This window comes from Miniopterus natalensis, chromosome 3 (assembly GCF_054644295.1).
Source record: "Miniopterus natalensis isolate mMinNat1 chromosome 3, mMinNat1.hap1, whole genome shotgun sequence".
Taxonomy (NCBI): Eukaryota; Metazoa; Chordata; class Mammalia; order Chiroptera; family Miniopteridae; genus Miniopterus; species Miniopterus natalensis.
In genome coordinates, this window is record NC_142083.1 from 30,636,788 (window position 1) to 30,659,053 (window position 22,266).

Consider the following 22,266-nt stretch of genomic DNA (forward strand, 5'->3'; position numbering starts at 1 on the left):
TAGGAACCAGCTATGGATCGCTATGTACAATAATGAAGTTGAGCAATTAGGTTTGGAAAGCCACAGCACAGAAAATAATTAACCCACAAAGTAATCATCTTGTAAGTCCCAAAGCTAATGATTAAAATAAACCTGAAACAAGTGATTGTTTAACTTTTAAGCTGTGCTTGTTTTAGCCACAGTGTGCTTCAGGTGTGAGCTCCCGGGAATTCCTTCTGCCTGCCGAGATTGGCTTCTGGACAAGGGTATGTGTCCATCCTTCTGCCTCTTTCCCTGGGGAAGGCTGCTTGAGTATCACAAAATACCACTCCAGTGTGGGTCGGGGAGGTTGGCCGGGCTGCTCGGCACCGGAGTGCTTCAAACCCCAGAATTTAGTCTGCAGCTGGGGTGAGCTTCAGCCATATTGAATCCTATGTAACCTTGGAGGCTGGGATGCACACTTGGTTTTTATGCAGCTTGCTTTGCACTTTTGTTGGTGCTTTATTATTGCAAAGCACGGCGCTCCCCTCCCCCACGGGCCTCTCCACCCAAAGAAGTGAATTAATAACTAGAAAACGAGACAGAAATGAGATCTAGGGCCCTAGCTGCTGAATGTCACTGTGAGCAAACAGCAGTGGAGAGAAAAGGTTCCTTTCCATCTTTCTGTGCAGTGCTGTCTGCGCATTGACTTGTTTCCTGACACATGAGCCATGGCTTGAAAGGAATTCAGGCCCCGGCAAATTTTGCATTGCGCTTCGATGTGGCCTCTGGGATTGAATAAGGGCAAATCTATTATACTGTTGCCATGGAGACCCTGGCACAACTGCTGATAAAGAGTGTCTGATGTTTGGTAGGCCTTGTAGCATGGTACATACCATTTAAAGGACGGTGTGTGCGTGCGTGTGTGTGTTTAGCATGCGTGTGTGTGAATCTGTAAGAGAGCAAGTGTGCCTGTGTGTGTGGGTGGAGTGGCTGGGGGGGGGTGGAGTGGGGACCAGGGTACAGTGGGGAAGGAAGAGAGGCTGGTGTGCCATATGATGAAGGAATGTCCTGTATTTTCACAAAGAATTTGTAAATACTTTCTTGCCTCTAAGAAATTAATTCTGCCTTCTAAGAATCCACACCTTAAACAGATGGGGGCAGCAGAAGATACACAGACACTCCCCTTGGTCTAGCAAAATTAGTCTTTAATTCGTCTGCAAGAGAATTAGGCTAATACAATATAAGTGAAAATGCGCTCTTTTGCACCCTTTGATGAATGCTGCCTCCATTCAGCTGTCTGTCTGAGGATCAATAGTGGGCCTGTAAGGATCGCCAGCGTTTGCTAAAGTGGGCTAGCAAGATGATGGATTTTAATCATTAAAATGATTTTATAACCACGAAACAAAGAAGGCTGGCCGTCCTTTCACATGCATAATCTCAGTTTCGCCGTTATTGATTTTGCCAGTCCTAAATTCACTTCCTGTCTTGAAGGGAAATCTCGCCCTCCCAAATTCCATCCCACACATCCATTTCTGGCTCTCAGTGATTGATACGGGCAACTTGCGTTGTTTTATTGGTGCCCTTTTCCCTATTAGTTCCAGGCCTGGAGAGGGATGGCACATTAAGCCTGAGCCAAGCCCCCTGGTTGGTGTGGTTCGAGGCGAGGCAGCTCGGGCCGAATCACCTACAGTAAGCAAGCTTTGGAGCGTGAGGCTCTAACAATGGGAGGCTGGGCAATCTGCGGCAGTCGATAGGATTATTATTATTACAGAGTGCAAAAAGCTTCTGCTTTCTTTTCTGCTGCTTTGCAGACCTCGTAAGGCCTCTCTGTGATTTCTGCATAGTTAATTTGTCAGTTTATAAATTACCACATTATGTTAACGCTGAATGCTTCAAAACACAAATATATGCACAGAGGGCTTGAATATTTGAAGTGTTTTAGTACTATGGGGAAATAATTTTGTTGTCAAGCTGTGGCAGATATAGAACTGCTAGGGGATACATGGCCATTTCATCAGGACTGTGTCGATGATGGCCCGTGAACATCCAAGGGGGAAAATCATCCTTTATCACTATTGTGCGCCGTGCCGGTCCAGATGGAAGATAAAACATGCATGAGTTGCCCGCAGCTCTGAAAATAATTATACTCATTTGCCAGAAATGTAGAAAGTGCATCCAACCAAGTTACCACCCATCATAGTGACACTCCGTTTGCATACTGATGAAGTTGAAAGCCAGAGACAATGGTGTTGGTATCAATAGCGAAGGGGGGGCTGGGCACCACCAGTGCCGTAGGATTAATAGCGCCATCGTTTTATATTATGCAGCGTTTCACTTATGCTGCATATCAAAAGATTACTGCCTCTGAGGTTCACCTCACTGTTTATAAGATTACAGTTTGCTTTAAGACTCCAAACATTAGCACAGGTTCTTTCCAGGTTCCACAAATGAATGCAGAAATACCTGTGTTCGATAAAGCACCTAGAATGTAATTATGGGTAGATGTGTTTGGCTGACATCTAAGTGCTTGCATGTGTGCACATGTGTTTGTGAGTGTGGGCGGGTGTGCACATGCCCACAATCACACTCGTGGTTTGGGAAGACTGCAACGGAATATGAGAAGATGCTATGCGCATGCTGAGTCCCGGTACTACTGCAGAGTAATTGATGAATGGGCTTTTAAAATGTGGGAAGAGAATGAATACAAGTAGGACCCAAGAGAATAATTCTTTATATTGCAATCAGCTCAGCTTATATGTACTTGCTTTAATCGTAGAAATCAGCAATAAAAAAAATAGACTTGGTTATTTAATCCTTACTGAGTAAAAGAGAGTGTATTATAATGACCCTCTAAAATATTACAGAATATTAAATTATTTTGATCTGCCTCTCATTTTTAGACAACTATAAAATAATCAATGCAACCACTATCAGAACATTAACAGATTTCTTTACATTTTTGAATCCAGCAAACACACATGTACGTACTGAGAGGAGGCACTTCTCTCATGGAGCCCTGAATTCTCATAGGTGTTACACAGTTTGAAAATAGCCCAATCAGGATGTTGTCACAATGCTTATTTTTAAGTAATGATTTTAATTAAACCCTCCAAAAAGGAAACAATTCTGTACCTCTCCTGTGCGGTCTGTACTCTGATGATTACACAAGTGCAGCTTCCCATTTTCCTCTGGTGTCATGGGGCAAGGATAACAATTTCCATCTCATCGTGGGAGGGAGACACTATACTTCACTCTGCACAGGCTTCAGTGTAATCAGAGGGAGGTTTTTACACTGTGAAATTACAATAAAATAACCAAGGAAAAAGTACAGTTTCGACAGAAGTGGTTCAAAGATAAGAAGTAATGCGGATCCTACAGGATATTTTTATATGATAACAAATATAGATTTTTTTCCTAACTAACTAGGGAAGACTGGAGCAATAAAGTTTTTACAGGTTTTGCAATTTTGCCTCCTTTAGAATGGCCTTTGAAACATGGAGGGAACGGAATCGTCATGGCTCAGCGATGAGAGGTTGAGAGAATGAGGCCAGCAAGCTGCACCCAGAAGGACTTGGACGTGAGTAGATGGCAGGATGTACTCTTGGCATATCGGGCACAGACAAAGGCAGATCTGCCTTCGCTTTCCTGTGCATCGGTGGTGAGAACACCGCTGGGGCAATGCTGAAAGCCTTCAGACAGTCCTGAAACGGTCAAGATGCACTTTTTCAGGAAGTCCCACAAAGTCTCAGTGAGTCAAAAACGTCTGAAAAAAACAGTGATATAGTTATTTAAAGTTCAGTGAGAAATTAGACCAATTTTGTGGTTTTCAGACTGTTGTTATCGATCAGTTTTCACATGCATGAGGTTCTTCCCAAGGTTTCAGTTCTCAGAGGAAAAAGAATGAACAGAGAGGAGGACAGACACACACACACAGACGTGAGACTTGTTGGGAAGGTAGGCCTGATGGGCATGGACATGTAAAGAATGCTTTACTATGTGGCATATACAGAAAAGGTTAAAGATAGATAAATTAGAGTGATCTGAATGCAAGTCTGTCTGACTCTTAAGCCCACACTGATTGTATCATATCAGTGTGTGCCAGGCCTTCACGAGTATATAAAAAACACATTAAGAGCTAAGTACCATGAGACAGGGCAGGTGAGGCATCTGTGCTAATAAGGGAATGAAGTGAAAAAGAAATAAAAGGCAGTATCCATGAATAAGTGATCTTGATAATAAGTGCAGTTAAATATTTGAATGCTGAGGGTGCTCTAGTGCAGAAGTAACCAGTGACTTCGGTGACAAAACACTTTGGGGGTTAAATAAATCTGGACATAATTTTTCCTCTATACTCAGGTAAAGGGCCAAACTGTCTTTTGAACACAAACTGTCCTTTCTTGACCCTATTGACAGCCTTCATTGTGTCAGAGAAGGTGTGAAAAACAAAAAGGAGCTCTTCCTCCGCCTCTCCCCTTTTCTTCCTGAGCAATTCAGTCCTAAAGTCTTTAGGTCAGCGATTTTCTACCGGTGTGCTGCGGCAGGCACACTGGCGAGCTGCAAGAATTTTTAAAACATGCAATACCTGAGAATTTAGTCAGGGGCACTGACCTCTTTTCCCTTAGATTTTCAAGTAAAAAAATGGCAACAGCCCACACAACAGTAGCCATCTGGTACGAATGAATCAAAATTATGCCTATTTTTTTTTTTGAGAGATCAGGAAAAAATATAACATATATTGTGGTGTGCCACAGAATTTTAGTAATTGTTTTAGGTGTGCCATGAGATAAAAAAGGTTGAAAATCGCTGCTTTGGGTGATAACAGAGCAAGGGTGGCATCTACTCCAAAAGAAGGGGGAGCCCGGCTGGGCGTGGCTCAGCGGTTGAGCGTCAACCTGGGATCCAGGCGATCGGGGTTCGATTCTTGGTCGGGGCACATACCCGGGTTGCGGGTTCGATCAATGACTCTCTCATCATTGATGTTTCTATCTCTCTCTCTCCCTCTCCTTTCCTCTCTCTGAAATCAATAAAGATATATTTAAAAAACAACAAAAAAACAAAAGAAGGGGGAAGCCACAGTGGGTGTCAGAGCCTGAAAGGCCTGCGGCTGTGGGGAAGGTGGCCTGACACAGGGTCTCAGAGACTGAGCGAGGTTACAAGTGTGGCCTTGGAGGGAACTGGCCCAGTGTGAGGAGTCACAGCTCAAATGAAGTGAGAAGGGCATCCACGGAGGGCAGGACAGCGTGGCACAGTGAGGCAGAATCTAGGCTGAATCAAGTGGGCATCCCTGGGTGAGGCGACTTGGCGTGGCGGGTCAGAGCCTGCTTAGGGTTGCAGGTTGTCTGTGCAGACAGGTGGCCGGGCATGGGGTGCAAGAGCATACCCAGGGGGAGAGAGGTGGTCACATGCAGGACTATTGCCTAAACAAGTCAATATGTTGAGGATGAGAGCCAGATTATTCATGGTTGCCAAAGGGCATTACAAATTGGAAAGTAAGAAAACTAGAGCAGATTTTGTGGTGCTGGTTCAAAATAAAAGATAACAGCGTGACTCATGGTTTATATATATAAAAACTAGGTATAGAAATAAATATATATAGATGTACTCCTTGGCTCTATCCACTGTGAGGACCTGGGAGTAGCAACAACCCAACAGTAATGAGTACACACAGTGCCCAGATCTTGGTTCCTAATACTATTCTCTACTCAAAGGAGCAGGACTCCTTGGAGAAATGGCTGATTCCAGGGCTGGGGCAGAGAAAATACATGATGAGCCTGGAGCATCTCATTTTGCAGAAAGGGCAACCGAGTCACAAAGAGATTAAGGCTACTTGCCCAAGTCACATACCTAATAAAATTGCTGTTGAGTTCTATGTGGATGAGACAACTCTAAAAAAGTGAGAGAGAGAAATTAACATCTAGAATGGTCTTCACTCAAATCGCTGGGCCAATATCTTTACATCCTAACTCCTCTTTAAAGAATAGAACATGGAAATCAGAGACGATGCATTATGACTGACGCTTGTGCAGGAGCAACACTGTGGAACTCAATCAGGAGATTGGGTCACAAAGGAAAACTGTCAAATAACATCTTTAAGGTGTTTAGATGTCACTCTTTATGATTTTCCCACTTTGGCTGACTAAACAAACAGCTCCCAACCCTAATCTCCTGGGATAAAGAGGCCTGCTTCTGCCACCTGAGAAAGTCTATTCCTACTTGCAGTGAAGTCAGTGGGCACATCAGTCAATTCTGGCTTGTCACTGATAGAACATTTGGGAACCTGAATGTTTCCTGAGTCCTGACACTCAATGGCGGGGAAGCCTTGTCTGAATCTTTAGCCACTTTGTATTTGGGTTTTTCTGTCTGTAAAGTAGAGGACTTGGGCCTGAGGATCTCAAAGGTCCTGGCGAGTCCTCTCATTTATTCTGTTTTTCTCTCAGGGAGGACACTGAATAAGTCTGAAGAAACTCATCCACTGGTTAGTTTTAGGCTAACATGGCAGATTAGTTAATCAGGATCCCGCAGCTCCTGGGTGGACCTCAGGCCTGGATGCCTGACACGTGGTCACGTGTAAATGATGAATGAAGTGACACCCTGAAGACTGCAACTGTGTACCACCAGCCCAGGCCGTTAAAGATAAGGCAACACGAGTCGCATTTCCCAGCTTCCACCCTGCAGGATTAAAACCCTGTCTCCCTTTTTCCCCTCCCCTCCCCCAGCTTGCAAAATGTATCAATGCCTTTATCTCATTCAGATGACCAGGTCACTACAAACACTATTGTACTTCATAGTCTGTTAATCGAGACCGAGATTTCTTAGCATAAACTTTTAAAATTTTTGAAACAGTCACAAACTTACAAAAGAACAGCAAATAGTGTACAGGGAATGTTTTCGTGGACCATTTGAAACACACTACAGTGCTGGGGGATACTGAGGCATCAGGCTGTCAATTTTCCCCTCCAAATCATACGGGTGGGTTTTTTTTAATAAGGATTAAATGAGTTAGTATATGTGAGAGGCAAAATAGTGCTCCTCCCCTTCACCCAATATGGAAAGAAAAAAAAACTAGAATGAACCTTGTGGTGTTGGTTTGGAACTGGAGATACCAGTGTGACTGACTCATGGTTTTTAAATATAAATGGGTATATAAAAAAATATAAATGTAACATATCTTTCTCAGCTCTGTCCACTGTAAGAACCAACAGTGAGAAATATACCTAGTGCCCAGATCTTAGTTCCTACTAGCATTTCCCAATAAAGGACCCAGGACTCCTTGGAGAATGGCTGACTCCAGGGTGGGGCAGGGAAAGTATAAGATGAGCCCAGGCCATCTTGTGCCAAAAGCAAGGGCATGCTCAGAGAATGGTGGGGATATAGCGAGCCAATTTGAGGGTGATGCTACTGGCAAAACTGGTGGCAATTTGAGCATCAAAATAATTAAATTAGCATATTATAACTCATGAATAAAATGGGATATTAAGAGTCCTTACAGAGATAAATAATGAACTGAAAGTTGGATGAGGAACAGGGTATTTACATAGTTTTAAAGTACATCCTCCCAAAATATTTTTGAACTATGAAGGGGGGAAAAAAAAAAGCTTTACAGTGGAAAAGCCCTTCAGAGCCCACCTTAATTAAGTGACCCAAGTGAATATCATCGGTAGTAGGACAAATAAAACTGCAGTATCTGATAAGATGCCTGGAAAGGCGCGCAGCATGATTTCATCACTGTATTTTGGGTATGATTCCTGAATAAAAGAATGAGGGAGCATTAGATAAATTCATAACGAGGAACTACAGACTGGGGGGGGGCCTGTGTTTCTAACCACCATGCTGCAGCGTTCTGACGCGCACTGGAATTTGAAGGCCACCAGTCTCGAAAGAGATGTCACAGACCCAGGTTCACAAACCTAGACTGGTGGCAACCAGTCACAGCGTGAGACATCAAGCACCAAGCTGTACGTTTAAATTTTCATTAGTGTCAAGTTTTGGTACCTTGAAGTTGTAAAACTTTCACTCAGTGGAACCAGCCTTTGAATTTACAAGGTTATCTGTGCATGTACCTTGTGCACCAGCTCTCGAAAAACCTCGGCGAAGGAGGCCAACCTGTGACAGAAGAGAAGGGGCTGCTCACCTACCACCATGAATCAACAAAAGGTAGACACCAGTGGAAAGGCTGCTGCCAAACAGAGAAAAAACCTCAGCAACAATGAGGAGCCACTTCCGAAGTCAGTGAGAACGTTCACAGGGGCGACCCCAAATTCCAGAGGCAGAGCTACTCAAAGATGCAACTACTATGTATCAGAAATGAGATGCTTAAGTCGCAAAATATCTAGTCAGATCACTGCAGATAAAAACACAAAAATCTTCTTCAAAGGAAAATTCTCAAGAAAAAATACAAAGAAAGCAGAAATGAAGAAGCTAATGTATTCTGAAACCACAGTAGGAGAATATTTGGCATTTTCAAGTGTCAGAGAGGGGGCACTAAAAGTATAATTAAGACAGAGCCTAATAATGAACTTGATGATGAGCCTGTTTTTTGAGGCACTAGTGAGATTCAGCTTTTTAGGATGACAGGAGCAAGAAGACTTGATGTTCGGACATTACCATCAAATCTAGCTTAAGGCCCCTTTTATCCCCCATTGAAGTTTTCTGCTCTTCAGATGTAGAAGAACTGAGCTCACCACAATCAACCACCAAAGCTTTCTGAACACAGTTATGTAATTAGTCTTTTTAGCTTGAATGATGCTTTTTGCCTTAAAGTCTATTTTGTCTGCAATCTCCACAGGCAGATAGTCTGCATCTATAGCTCATTACCATTATTCTGATGATAATGTTACATCTCATCAATTACTTGGGAGCAAGGTCAAATTCAGCAGCCAAATCTCCCCTTTTGTGTAGCCATCAAGAGCGTATCTATCGCCTCCCTTCCCAAGATTTACTCCCCCTGCAAAAGCTTTCGTGCGCATGTTCTTTTTCTCTCCACCTCCTCACTTAGTCACAGTGTTGCCAGATACAAAATCCTGCCTGATTTAAGCCCTGATTAATTTATTCCTTTTCACTTTCATTTGAGAAAGGACAAGAAAGAATGGGTGAGACATAAAGAAGGGGAAAAATCTAGATGTAAGGGAGAAGAGATTGTCTGATTTTGTAAGTAGATATTGAAAACTACATGTATCTGTTTCTCTTGGAATTTTAGTTCATGGGAGGATGTTTTTGATTGATACTATAATTTTATAAGCCATGACACTGAGATTTATTTTCATTACAGAAAACTTCCACAGCCAAGCAAATAAAATACAAAAAAACCAACCAACAACTAATATTTTTTAAATTCCTCTCTATTTCCAGAATTCGACTCTGTTACAGAGCTGTCAGCCTGTCTGAGGTTCTCAAAAGTTGTTTCAGTTTCATAAGAAACTCACCAGGAAAGTCTACCTTGTTGCATGAATCTTGAACAATTGGCTCAGGTTTTAGATTTCTATATGAAAGAATTTTCAATTCCACAATTCATTTCCTCAACTTAATTCGTAGAGTCAGTAAGCAAAGATTCAACTTCATAAACACAGCTGTACTTGGCAAACAAACTTAACGAGATAAAAAGGATCTGTTTAAAAACTTTGCAGAGTGTATTTATAAATTAACCTTGCTTCTGAATAGTTAGAATTAACTTAAACCAATAGCCACTCTCTTAAATGTGGTCTTATTTTCTTGAGGTGCTAAGCCTCATGAAAACGCAAAACTCCTGGAAGATGCAGCACTTTGCGTAGGCTGCCGCCAACCCCTGATTTCTTTATGTGCTTTGAGTCCATGCTGTTCAGAACCATATATCTCCTGGTAATTTTTATTTATAATGATCCTCTTTATCCATAACATTATTTTGCCTTAAAGATGAATTTGTTTGATATGATATAGCCACAGTGGCTTTCTCTTGCTCAGAATGTGTCTAATAAATCTTTTCTCACTCCTTAATTTTCAGTATTTCTGTGCAATTGTGTTTAAGTGTCACTTCTACAACTGATTTTTAAATCCAATCTGAGCATCTCTGCCTTTTAAAAAAAATTGTTGAATTTAATCCATTTATATTTATCATGTTTCTACACATTTGGTTTTATTTTCATCACATTACTATTTTTTGCTTTCAACCAGACATGCTTTTACTTTTGCTTGTTTCTCACACTATACCTTTTTTGAAGTGTTCGTGTTATATTTATTCATATTATATAGGTATTAAAACTTCACATTCTATCTACCATGTTACTTAACTACTCTTTTTCTATTTCCTGTCTCTTTATCCTAGTATCACTCACAACGACCCACTTGTGGAATTTGTTTTCTGTCCTGGCAACTGCAGGCTCTGTGGTAGCAGTCCTGATTCCAAGAGGGTGACTCCTCCCACCAGGGGATATGGTAAGAGTCCCACTGCGCTTTAAACTATGGGTGCCACTGGGTTACTCACAATTCCTTATGTCAAGAGACCAGTAGGCAGAGGAAGGACACACCATTCTTGCAGAGGTAATTTGCACTGATCACCAGGAGGCGGTGCAGCTGCTGTTACATAGTGAGGAAAGGGGAGAATATGTTTCACACTCAGTGAATAATTGGGGTACCCTTTGATACTCTGCGGCCAACTTGGGTGGTTAATAGATAAATGCAGTATCTTATCCTTATGAAAACTAGTTGTGCTCTTAAAACTAGCTTCAGCAGCAGGGGCTGTTAACTTTCTCCACTAACTTCCCCTATGTAAGATTCCTCCAGAAAGGAGACCCATCAGAAACCTGATGATGCTCTTCCTGGATGGGACAAAGTGACTCTAAAATGCAAATGGAAATAGAATGGGACAGTCCAAGGGTGGACTATAGTGGGTGCCAATTTCTGCTCAGAGTCCCCACCTCCCATCTCCTACTCTAGGACCTAGACACTCATTTCTTTGTTGTTGGGGGCGTTGGCTACTGATGTTCATGTCTGAGTCTCTCTGGGAATTACCTTTGGCCAAAGGGGGCCATTTTTCCCAATTTTATGAACTCTTCTCAGGGACCACTTACCTCCAATGACTGGTTGATGTGGAGATACGAAGGTCCAGTCTTGTTATCTCAATCTGGGATATTCTTAACGGCCATCCCAACTTGAGAGATCTCTGTGGAATCAGCTAAGGCTTCTGTTGCAACTGTATCATTGTATCTCTTTCTGCCTAATCCTTCTTTGACTCCCTTAATGGTGTTCCTTAGAGTGTTCTCCCAATAAACTCCCACATACAAATCTCGATCTCAGAATCTGTCTCCAGGAGATTCTACTCAAGACATCATCTTTTTCAGATAATACTTCTATTATCATAGGTTACTGGGTATCCAACCTTCTGTTTTTGTACCTATATCTTGGATTATAAACTCGTTTATAATGGACATTTTCCTATGAAAATCCCACATGGCTTAGGCTGTGGAAGCATCACTCCATAAAGATTTTCTGTTCACTTCTGCTAGGTAGTCCTGTCCCAGGACAAATTTTTATGTAAATTTCTAATCCTGACAGTCCCAAATCATGACAGAAGTGTACATTCTAACTTCAATACAGCATGAGGCAGAGGCCTGAGATTGTTATTTTTCTGAGAATATTTGTTTCCTTTTCCATAGCCCAGAATAGCAAACTTTATCAACTCCCTATTAAGGTGGGTAGGTCTTTTTTCTACACCCATCATTACTGAGGCTACATCCCTTTAAGTGTGTCGGCTTCATGAAGGGTTATTAGTTCCCATTCAGTGTCTCATAAGGCCCATGGCCTCATATCCTGGCCTGACTGTGTGTTAAAACCCAAACTACATTCTAGTAATTACTGAATTTGATAATCACCCATGGGGAAGCTTCAGGATCAGATCCTAAGCTTATAGCTCTTAATTTCAGGAACCTTGAGATTTCCATTTATTTCTTGCAAATTGATATGCATAAATATGATTTTTAACATATTGCCAGAATCCGAAACCATCACTAAGTAGCTGACTGTTTCCTGGAGCTAGGTTTTAGTAAGAAATTGAAATCATGAGGGCACTGACCTTGGAACTGAAATGGAAGAAATGACAACTAAGGAGAAAATGCAAATGTCAAACTATCTTTTTCATGCCCAGGACAGGTCCTGGTTGGCTGGGCATTAATGTGATGGAAGCTGATTCCAAATGGTAGTGGACTTCAAGCATCTCCCTCGTGGCACTGTGAGTTCCTTGACGGCAGGAACATGTATTGTTTGCTGTTGTATCCCTAGCATCTAGTTCATGTTCAGCACACATTAGATGTTCAGTAGACACTTGTTGATTAAATGAATGAATTATTGATAAAGCAGTACTGTGCAAAATGATCAGATATTAAAAAATAAGAAGCAAGAAAATGGTATAACATTATATGAGCACTGGCCTAAGGAGAATAATAAAAAATAATAGAGAAAGAAAATGCGAACTGAGTTATCTATTCATTCTTTCCAATGTCCCGCCAACAGACATCTATTGAGTGGCTGTTATTAACCTGGCACTGTGCTAGGTATGGGGAATGTGATGGTGAACAAAACAAAGGACATGACTCCTGCCCATACAGAGACCTGGGGGAGGCAAATGTTTAAAGAAAACACAAAGAAGCAAAAAAATGAGTATTAAGAACAGGTGACCAAATGTTCTATTTGCACAGGAAAATCTCTGTTCATACCTATTGTCCCAGTGTCATTTGTAATGGCATCCCCATTCACTCTCAGAAGTGTCCTAGTTTGGATGGTCATCCTGGCTCTGACTGAGAGATATTTGTTGTTAGCAAAGTGCCCAATGGGGAGAACCACATACTCAGGGAATAGAGACAAGGCTTCCTTGGGAAGGGCAAGACTGACCTGAAAAATGGAGGATGGGCATGTGATTGTGGCAGGGTGCCAGTGGGGAGAGCCTGATAGGCAAATTGAACAGTAGGTGCAAAGCAAGGAATCAACATAGGATCTGTGTGGCTAGCGTATCAAGGGCAAGATGTAGCCTAAAAGTGTAGATGGCACCAGGCCATGTAGGCCTTGTGGGCATTTTATGAAGTTTAGAATTTTTCCTTTACCCTTCAATCAGGAATGGAGGTGGAAGAGGTGGGGGATTCCCTTTGGCTGTAGCATGGAGAACAGATTTGAGAAATTTCAGGAAACTAGTTAGAAGACATGATAGTAGCTTGAAATAGAATAATGGTACAGATGAAAAGAAGTGAATGGATTTGAGATGAATCTGGAAGGCAAATGAACAGAGCTAGTTGATGGATCAGCTATGGAGAGAGGGGAATAGAAAAATATCTAGAATAGGTTTCTGGTTTATGCACTTGGATGGATAGCTATGCAATTCATTGAGCTAGGGAATGCAGCTAGTATTAAGATGTGGCATATTTATCTATCCATCCATGCATTTACCCCTTTAGGGAACCAACTCATTCAACTCAATTCATTGACAACTGATACAAAGCAGACATTGCGGGTAATAACAAAGATGTTTACCATGAAATGTAATAAAGAGTATAAAATACACACATATCTATTTTACCAGTTATACTTTCAGCTGCAAGTAATAGAAAACTCATGTCAAAATTGCTTAAACAATGAGAACATTTATAAGTCCTAATATGAGGAGCTCCAGCTTGGCTGATTCAGTGGCCCCAAAGATGTTTTTTTTCCCATCTTTCTGCTCTGCTGTCATTACTCAGTTGACTTTTCCATAACTAGTACCCTTTATGGTTGCAAGAATGTTGTGCCAGTTTCAAGCACACTCAGCTATGACAACGTTCAGCGGCAGAATGACTATTTCCCCCAATGCATCTCTTTTTCAAGTCTAGGCAGCCTTTCCTGGAATCCTTCCAATAGATTCCTCCTCACATCTTAGTGCATGAGTGGTGTCACATGTTTATCCCTAAGCAAGGACTGTCAAGAGGAACAGGATTGCCATAACTTGTCCAGTGAGGCACATGGCCAGGTGGACTTGCCAAACAAATATGAGGTTTTGTTTACAAGAAAAAGAGGGTGAAATAATTGTGAGGTAGGCAACCAAGGGTGTCTGTCATATCTATAGAGCAGAGCAGTATTAGTGTTGTCTTAAGAGTGGTTCAGAGTAGTTCAGGAGATTGAAGCCAAAGAAATACCCTTGGAGATTGGAGGGGAAGACATGTTGCCAAGGCTGGGGAGGGTTAGTAGGTTTATGTCACTGAAGGCCCAACCTGAGGTCTGAGATCACTCTTCAAAGAATACTAGCATAAATCCCTCTTCACCCATTGGTTCCCGTGACTTCAGGCACCCTCCCAGCTTTCCTGCATTCCTCCAGTCACATAAAATACTGTTTCTTATTGTTTCTAAGCTCCACTGAACTGAAAGAAGAATGGTTGAATAGTGTTTTGCATAAAATACTAGAAATATTTGTTACATAGCTCTGGCTTAATCCGAGCCCGACCTGTTTCTGTCATTACCGCTGGAACAGTCCTCCAGCTCTTGCCAGGTTTTGAGTTGTCAGGATCATAATTTACCCATCTCATTGTCAGATTCACAGCTAGTTTGCCTGACTCTAGGGGAATCTAAATGATTATTACTACACATGGTGTGCAACTCATATTTTAAGTGCTTTTAATTTTAATACCCTCCCCCTGCCACATCTCCTATCTGAAGACAAAACTACTGTTGTGGCACCATGTTCCCTGTTGGAGAAGCTGCACCACCCACCGAAGATCAGTTTCCCTTTGGTTTCCTTTAAATGCTCACCAAAATGGCTGGTGGTACTCGCTGACCACAGTGACTGAGTCACTCCCCTGGGGCTCTAGGCCCAGAACTCTCCTGTGTTTCTACATTCCCTCCATCCTCACAACTCTCAAATTATGCCTGATTTCCCAGTTTGGCATATAATTTTTTTTAAACAAATGGCCAATCTCGAAGCTTCTCATTTGGAAGACAACTCTCTGGATTTGCTGTACGAGGCCAACCAATCATTTTGCATGATTACTGATTCATCCCCTTCGGCTTTTCCCCTTACAATGGGTCCCTTTCAACATTTTAACTATAAGCATTAAATTATCCTCTTGATGTATCCCTTTCCTCCCCCTCCCAGGAATGTTTGGAAAGGAATCCAATTGTGGGCAGATGTTAGGTCTTTCTCAAAAGCATCCTGTGTCAAATAACAAGCACCCAGTTGTAGCTCAGAGAGAATACTAATAGTGATTTACATGTTAAGTAAGAGCGGTAATTACTGGCTTTGAAAGCATATCATAATGACTTTTTACAGTTGTTCTTATGCTTTATTATTCTTCCTTTCTTATCCTCTAGTCAGTGTTCTTAATGACATGCCCCAGGAAAGTTCACTGGGAGAAAACACAGCAAAACACAAGAGATGGTGACCTGTCCTGGCCACCAGCAGCAGCCAGGTGAGACTAGGCAGGTAATGTGGGTCATAGGGCAGCTGCACCAGGATATTTGGGCCCCTTTCTCTTACTTTCCTTTGCCCACCCTTAAAACTAAACACGTAACTACCAGGGAATCACTTAATCAAAATATATTTATCAAATATCTACTACTGGACTGTGTAAGAGACTCACAATTTGTTAATATCCCTAGATGCCCTCACAGTTGTTCCTAGGCACCACCAGACCAGCAGAGAGCTAATTCCACACAATTTTGTTCTTTCCTCCCACCCCCCGACTCCATGGGATTGATTTTACTGGATTTGTCCACGGCATTTTATCACTTCTTTTATCCTTCATTGAAGGGTATTATAAGAAATGGGGCTATTAAATGTGTGGTTCTACTGGCTGCTAGCTATTATTGAGGACATTGTTTATTATATCATGCAGTGTCTTTTTCAGGAGAACTCACCGGGAAAAATTCTATTTAATTTTATTATTGGGAGTAGCCATACTTCACGTGAATCCTTCCTTCCTTCCTTCTTTCCTTCTTTCCTTCTTTCCTTCTTTCCTTCCTTCCTTCCTTCCTTCCTTCCTTCCTTCCTTCCTTCCTTCCTTCCTTCCTTCCTTCCTTCCTTCCTTCCTTCCTTCCTTCCTTCCTTCCTTCCTTCCTTCCTTCCATTTTATGGTCCCTGTGAATTATGTGACTGATCATGTTTCCTTTTTTGCTTTGACTACTGGAAAGCTCAGACTATAATGTTGTGGCTCATCTCTTAAAAGGCATCCACTCAGATATTGAGAAGTGTGTGTGTGTGTGTGTGCACACGCGCTGGGGTCTGTCTTTGCTCCGTTACTCAGTTGACTTTTCCATGACTTATACCCTTTATGATTGCAAGAATGTTATGCCAGTTATCCCTACACTTACTTTACACTGTCCTGATAGCTTCACTTTTCAATTTTTTACACAATAGAAGTTTATTTCTTGCTCACATAATTGAATGCAGGTATTTGGTAGGTAGCCTTCTGTGAGGTAATTTGGGGACCCACAATCCCTTCACCTTATTGATTTACCATCCTCTAGGGCCTCCGCCCTCTGCATGGAGTGAGCACATGGTGAAGAGAAAGATAAAGGCACAGGCGGGAGGCTTCACAGTGCAGTCACACAGCCACAGCGGATAGCAAGGGAAGCTGAGACGCGATCTAGCATTGTGTCTGGGAAGAAAGGAAAATGGGTGTGGTAAATGACTAGCCAATATTTGTCATAAAGCATGAAAAGTAAGGTTTAGAGGAAACAGCTCACTCTGTGTTCCTTAGGATATTTCTGCTAATAGCATTAGCAGGGTTGTTAATGTTAGCAGAAATAACCCTGAGTTGTTCTGGTGCAGAGCCCCAGAGTGAACAACACATTTTCGGTGGCACCTTTATCTTCTGTCCCCTCTTCTGCCATTGCCTTTGTTCAGGTCTTTTCTACTTCATGCCCAGCCTGCTGGAACTTCTACCTTCCTAGCCTCTGGAGAGACTATCTTCTAAACATGTCTTGTTTTATTTTATTACCTAATGCTGTGTTTAAAAATCACCCCAAAATAGCAATGATCATTTATATTTCTCAAGGTTTCTGTGGGCCAGGAACTTGGGGACCAGCTTAGCTGGGTGGTTTTGGCTTAGGGTTTCTCATGAGGCTGCACTGTGGTATCTGCTGGGGTTTGCGGTCATCTGCGAACTTGACCGGGGCTTGAGGATCCACTCCCAGCGTGGCTCACTCACACGAATGGCGAATTGCTGCTGCCTGTTGGCAAGATGCCTCAGCTCCTCTCCACGTGGGCCTCTATTCGGGGCAGCTTGAGCAACCTCAGGACATGGTGGTTGGCTTCTCCCAGAATGAGCATTTCAGAGACAAGGAACAAGCCACAGTGCCCTGTGTGACCTGGCCTCAGAAGTCCCACTGTTGCTTCTGCTATATTCTTCTGTTCACCTAGAACAGTCCTGATTCAATGTGAGAAGAGACTACACAAGGTGACGGATATCAGGAGACAAAAATCAGGAGGCTGGCCACCACACAGACCCTGCATTGGGAATATGGCCCTCCCTCAATCTCAAGTTGTCAAAATGCTCTCCCACTTTCAATTCCTAGATCAAAGCCCACCCTTTCTGTGAAGCCCGCCCTCATCACTCAGCAACTAGCGCTCCTGTTGTAACTCTTTGTTCTTACCACGCACATGGCCTTTACCATTTAGTGCCTTGATCGGAAGATCTATGCATGTCTTTTCTTTCAGATGGAACTGAAGCAGTTAGAGGAATACCCCCGTCACATAGTAGGCACCCAACAAATACTTTTTAGATGGATGAGTGAAGGCATGAATGAAGAATACAAGCCAGCAGCCCTGGGTCTCTGGGTGTGGACTTGCCCCTGTTGCTTGACCTTAGCCAGATCACTTAATCTCTCAGTCTCAGTTTCCTTCTAATAAAATAAAGACAATAATATCTACCCAACCTTTCCTCATAGAGGTGCTTTGAGATCTGAAAGTGGTAGAGCTCACAAAAGTGTTTGCAAGTGTCTAAAGAATAAGGGCAGTGTGAGGTCGGTTACCTGGCTTACCAGTGGTGGCTGAGATGTAAATTGTTGTCACAGGCGGAGGTCAGTCAAACCTCTGATTTCCTCCTCAAGGAATACTTAATCCCCACATCAAACTGTCAGCATACAAATGTCCTTCAATCCAGCAGCTGCTGACAGGGTATAATGGCTCTCAGCAAAGAGAACTGCCTGGACAGGGAGCTGGGCCCCATCACTGGCACAGTTGGGAAGTGCCAAAGCTCAAGGGCAAGGTTTGTTTCTCTAGGAGAATTCTCAGGTACCATCTTCCATGATGTCCTGGGTTTTCAACTTTACTGTTATAGACAATTGTCTTGGTATAATTTTTTCCATCCCAAACCTTAAAAATAGTATTTGAAAGATCAACAAAGTAAATTCACATTTTTTGGTGTATAGTCCCATGGATTTTAACACATGGGAAGATTTATGTAACCACCACAATCAGGATACAGAGCAGTCCTATCACCCAACAAATTCCCTTGTGCTTTCTAGTCACACTCCTCCCTCCCAAACCAGTGGCAACCACTGATCTGTTCTCCATTATGCACTACAATTGTGTCTTTTTGAGAATAGAAATGGAATCATACAGAATGTAACCCATATTTTTGAGATGCATCTAGGTTTGTTCCTTTTTATTACTGAGTAATATTCTTTTGTAAGGATGTATCTTGTTTGCTTCTCCATTCACCTGTTGAACTACATTTGGCATGGGATTGCCGCCTAATGGTAAATGCATGTTTAGCTTTATAAGAAACTGCCAAACTGTGTTCCAGAGTGGCTGTGTTATTTTAGATTTCCACCAGCAATATGTGAGAGGTCCATTTGTTCTTTGTCTTCATCAGCACTTGGTATTGTATTTTTAAAAAGCCATTCTTACAGACATGCAGTGGTATTTCATGACTTTATTTTACATTTCCCTCAACGGTGAAGTGTCTGTTCCAGTTTTTGCCTGTTTTTAAATTGGGTTGTTTGTTTTCTTCTTATTGTTGAATGTTGAGAATTATTTATGTATTCTGGATATGAGTCCTCTGTCAGTTATGTGATTTGCAAATATTTTCATCCAGTCTGCAGCTTGTGTTTTTATTTTCTTAATAGTGTCTTTTGCAGAGCAGAAGTCTTTAATTTTAATGAAGGTCATTTTATTAATTTTTAGTTTAATGGATTAGGTTTTCGGTGAGATGTCGAAAAGCATTCTACCTAACTATAAGTCACAGAAATTTTCCCCAAAAATCTGCATTTGTAAATATTTTACATCTAGATCTATGATCTATTTTGAGTTAATTATTTTTTATCCAAATCTTTATGCTTGTTTATTTATGTACATACCAAATCTCAGGTCTATTCCATATCCATTCACTGAGAGCCACCTGGGCCAGGCACTGTGCTGTTTGTGAAGATAAATGAGACACAGTTCCTGCCCTCAAGTTCACAGTCTTGAGAGAAAGACAGACATGGAAAAAAAAATCCAACATGAGGTAGCATGGTGGTATAAATCAAGTGAAATATAAATTAGGTGTCAAGGGAAGAGAAAGATGCATAAAGTTGTCTCCCTAAGGAAGTTTAGAATCAAGCTGGACAGAAAGCTGGAGTCATTAAAAGTCAACGGAAGCAGGAGAAGGTGGAGAACGTTGCTTCCTAAAGAGTTGTGTGGAAAGAGGGCTATCATCGCTTGCAGGAAGCAGTGAACACTTCAGGCTTCATAAAGGAAGTGGATTTCTGCTTTTTTTCCTGAAATTTTAAAGATAGAGAGGATTTTGATCAGCCAAGAAAATGGGAAGGAGCCCCCCCAAAACAAGTGGTTTATGAAAAGGTAGGCAGGTTAGAAAAGCCCAAGGCATGTGTTGGGTCCTGGCAGTCGGCCAGCTTGGCTGCAGAGCACGTCCAGTGGAATGAATTCTGGGTAAGGCCTTCTTTCTGCTTAAGCACACATTCACCCGCTATCCGGTAACTGTACCTAGGTTTCCTTTTAGGCAACCATCCTCCTACTACTCTACGCACAGGAGAAAAGCAAGTCCAAGGCCTGGGCTGAACAGAGGATCACATTTCCTGGGCTGAAATATTAATTCAAGACGTCAGCAAGATGGGGGATTAGGAGGTCATGATGCCTGCTAAGCACCCCCCCCAAAACGAAGACAATAAATAACCACAAACATAAGAAAATAGTTCAAGAATGGGCACACAAGCCCCTCTAAACCTATCACACACCCAGAGAGAGTTGCTGGAACTTCTATTGAACGGGCACCTGAAAGATCACAGGGGTCATGTCTACGGCTGCAGCTGTCTTGCTGCCAAGCAAAGCCCAGGGCTTTTCATCTGCAAAGACAGAAGAGGCACAGCCCAGAGCTGGAGAGAAACTCACTGCTGATGACTAACTGAGCTCTGAATCCAGTCCTACCCACAGCCTTATTTCAGAATGCTCAGAGAGAAGCCACTACTCAGGTAGGAAACAAAGATTTGAACCAGGTATCTGAGAAAAGTGAGGGGAAACAAGGTAGAATTAGAGAAAAGGGGAATCTTGGGCTTAGGAGTAAAAACCAAAATGATTGTGCAGCCTTACAAGGCCTTTGCGATGTAGTGCTCACCTACCTTCCAGCCTTTGCCTTCCCTGCATCTCTCCTCCCCTTAAACTTCACCTGGTGTGTACACCAACTCCGCTCTCTGAACTCCTTGGTCGTGCCGAGCCCTATGCCTTCGCCAATGCTGTTTCCCATCTGAAATTGGCCTCCCCTGCCTTTTTGTTCCTGAAGGCTCTTTAATCATCCCTGAGGGTCCGAAAAGGTGCACCTTCCCCCGCACGCTTATGTAATTCTTTATGCTCTTCTCCACTGTAGCGTTTACCTCATTGTTTGGCATCGTTCTTTGTCTGTCTCTCCCATTATGCTGGGAACTCCTCGAGGAAACACATCAAGTCTTATACACCTAAAATCCCTTCCAAGCACTTAGCACAGCATCTCATACACAGGAAGAGCTTGATAGATGCTCATGGAATAGATAGTGAATGAATGAAGGAGGAATGGCAGGTAACAAACGCAGAGAGACCTTGCCAGAGTTCCCTGGCTTTTGTCACAACTCTCTCTAGAATCTCTGCCACCCTATTTGCTCACCATAACTCATTTATCCTGTTTTTCAGCCTCCCTTTCGTTAGGGATGGCCATGGGACTGATTCCATTTTGGCGTAGTGATGTGCCCCACTCCCAGGCCTGGACTTCAAAACTTCCATGCTGCCTCCTCCTTTCAACTGCCCAGCACTTTGGGGTCTAATTGTTTGTTTCCACAGCTAACATTGCTCTAACTCATATAGAATCCAGCAGGACTTTCTCAGTGCAAACCAGATTTGAGTGTGGTGCATGCTGATGCAGGGCAGAACTGCATTCTGGAAAGCCTCCCTGTTGTCTCTGGCCTCTTCTTTTTTAGAAAAAGGTCACTTGTGATCTAAGGCAGCTGGGCACAGTTTTGGAGCAATGGATTGAGGATGAGAAGGTTCAGTTCTATTCCTGGGTCTGCCCCCCACTGGCTTTGGGTTCCCAGCCAAGGAAAATGACAGCATGGATGCTAAAGCAACCCACCCGAGGGGAAAACACATAAAAGCAAAAACAATCTCCCTAGCACAAGTGCAGGGGAGGGTGATTTCTGCCACAGGAGCAAATAATGCTCTTCTGCCTCGTCTCTTCCAGGCTTCACTCACCTTAACGCGTGATGCCTCCTGATCCCGCACAGGCTGCTTACTGATTCCAAGCCCAGCCAGCCGAGAGGAGCATCCTGACCTTTCTTGGGTGCAGGCGGACTGCAGATGCACCAATCAAAATGCCTCTGTCCTTGTCAGTGTCAACTTGCTAAGCCACAGGATGAATATTGACTTTACTTAGTTAAAAGACAAACAAATAAAAATGCCAGAAGGAACAGCACTGTTACTGAAACCCACCAATCAATGTTTCCAAGCTGCACACTTTCCTGGCCTGGAGTAGAATCTATTTTTACAGAGCCTGTCCCCAACACACTCACCTCCTGCAAACAGGCTCTGTGAGTGTCCACTGCCTGCCCAGAGGAGGGACAGCTATTTCTTATCTTCTTCTACCAGACTTTCCCCAGTTTGCTCCTGTGGAGAGGAATCACAGTAATTGTTTCTTAGGGCCAAAGTTCTCAAAGAGTCAGAGATCCTTAATTCCCCAGGCTGGGGATTAGCACTTCCCCACCCTCCTCATCAGCATCTGCCACCATATTTGATTCTTTTTGTGTCCTGAGGACTGGATGCCTGTGATCTGACCCTCAGCCCTAAGGAAGTAGCCACCACTGAGCTGTAAGAGTCCCGTGAGCATCAGAATGACTGGAGAAGGTCTTCTGAAG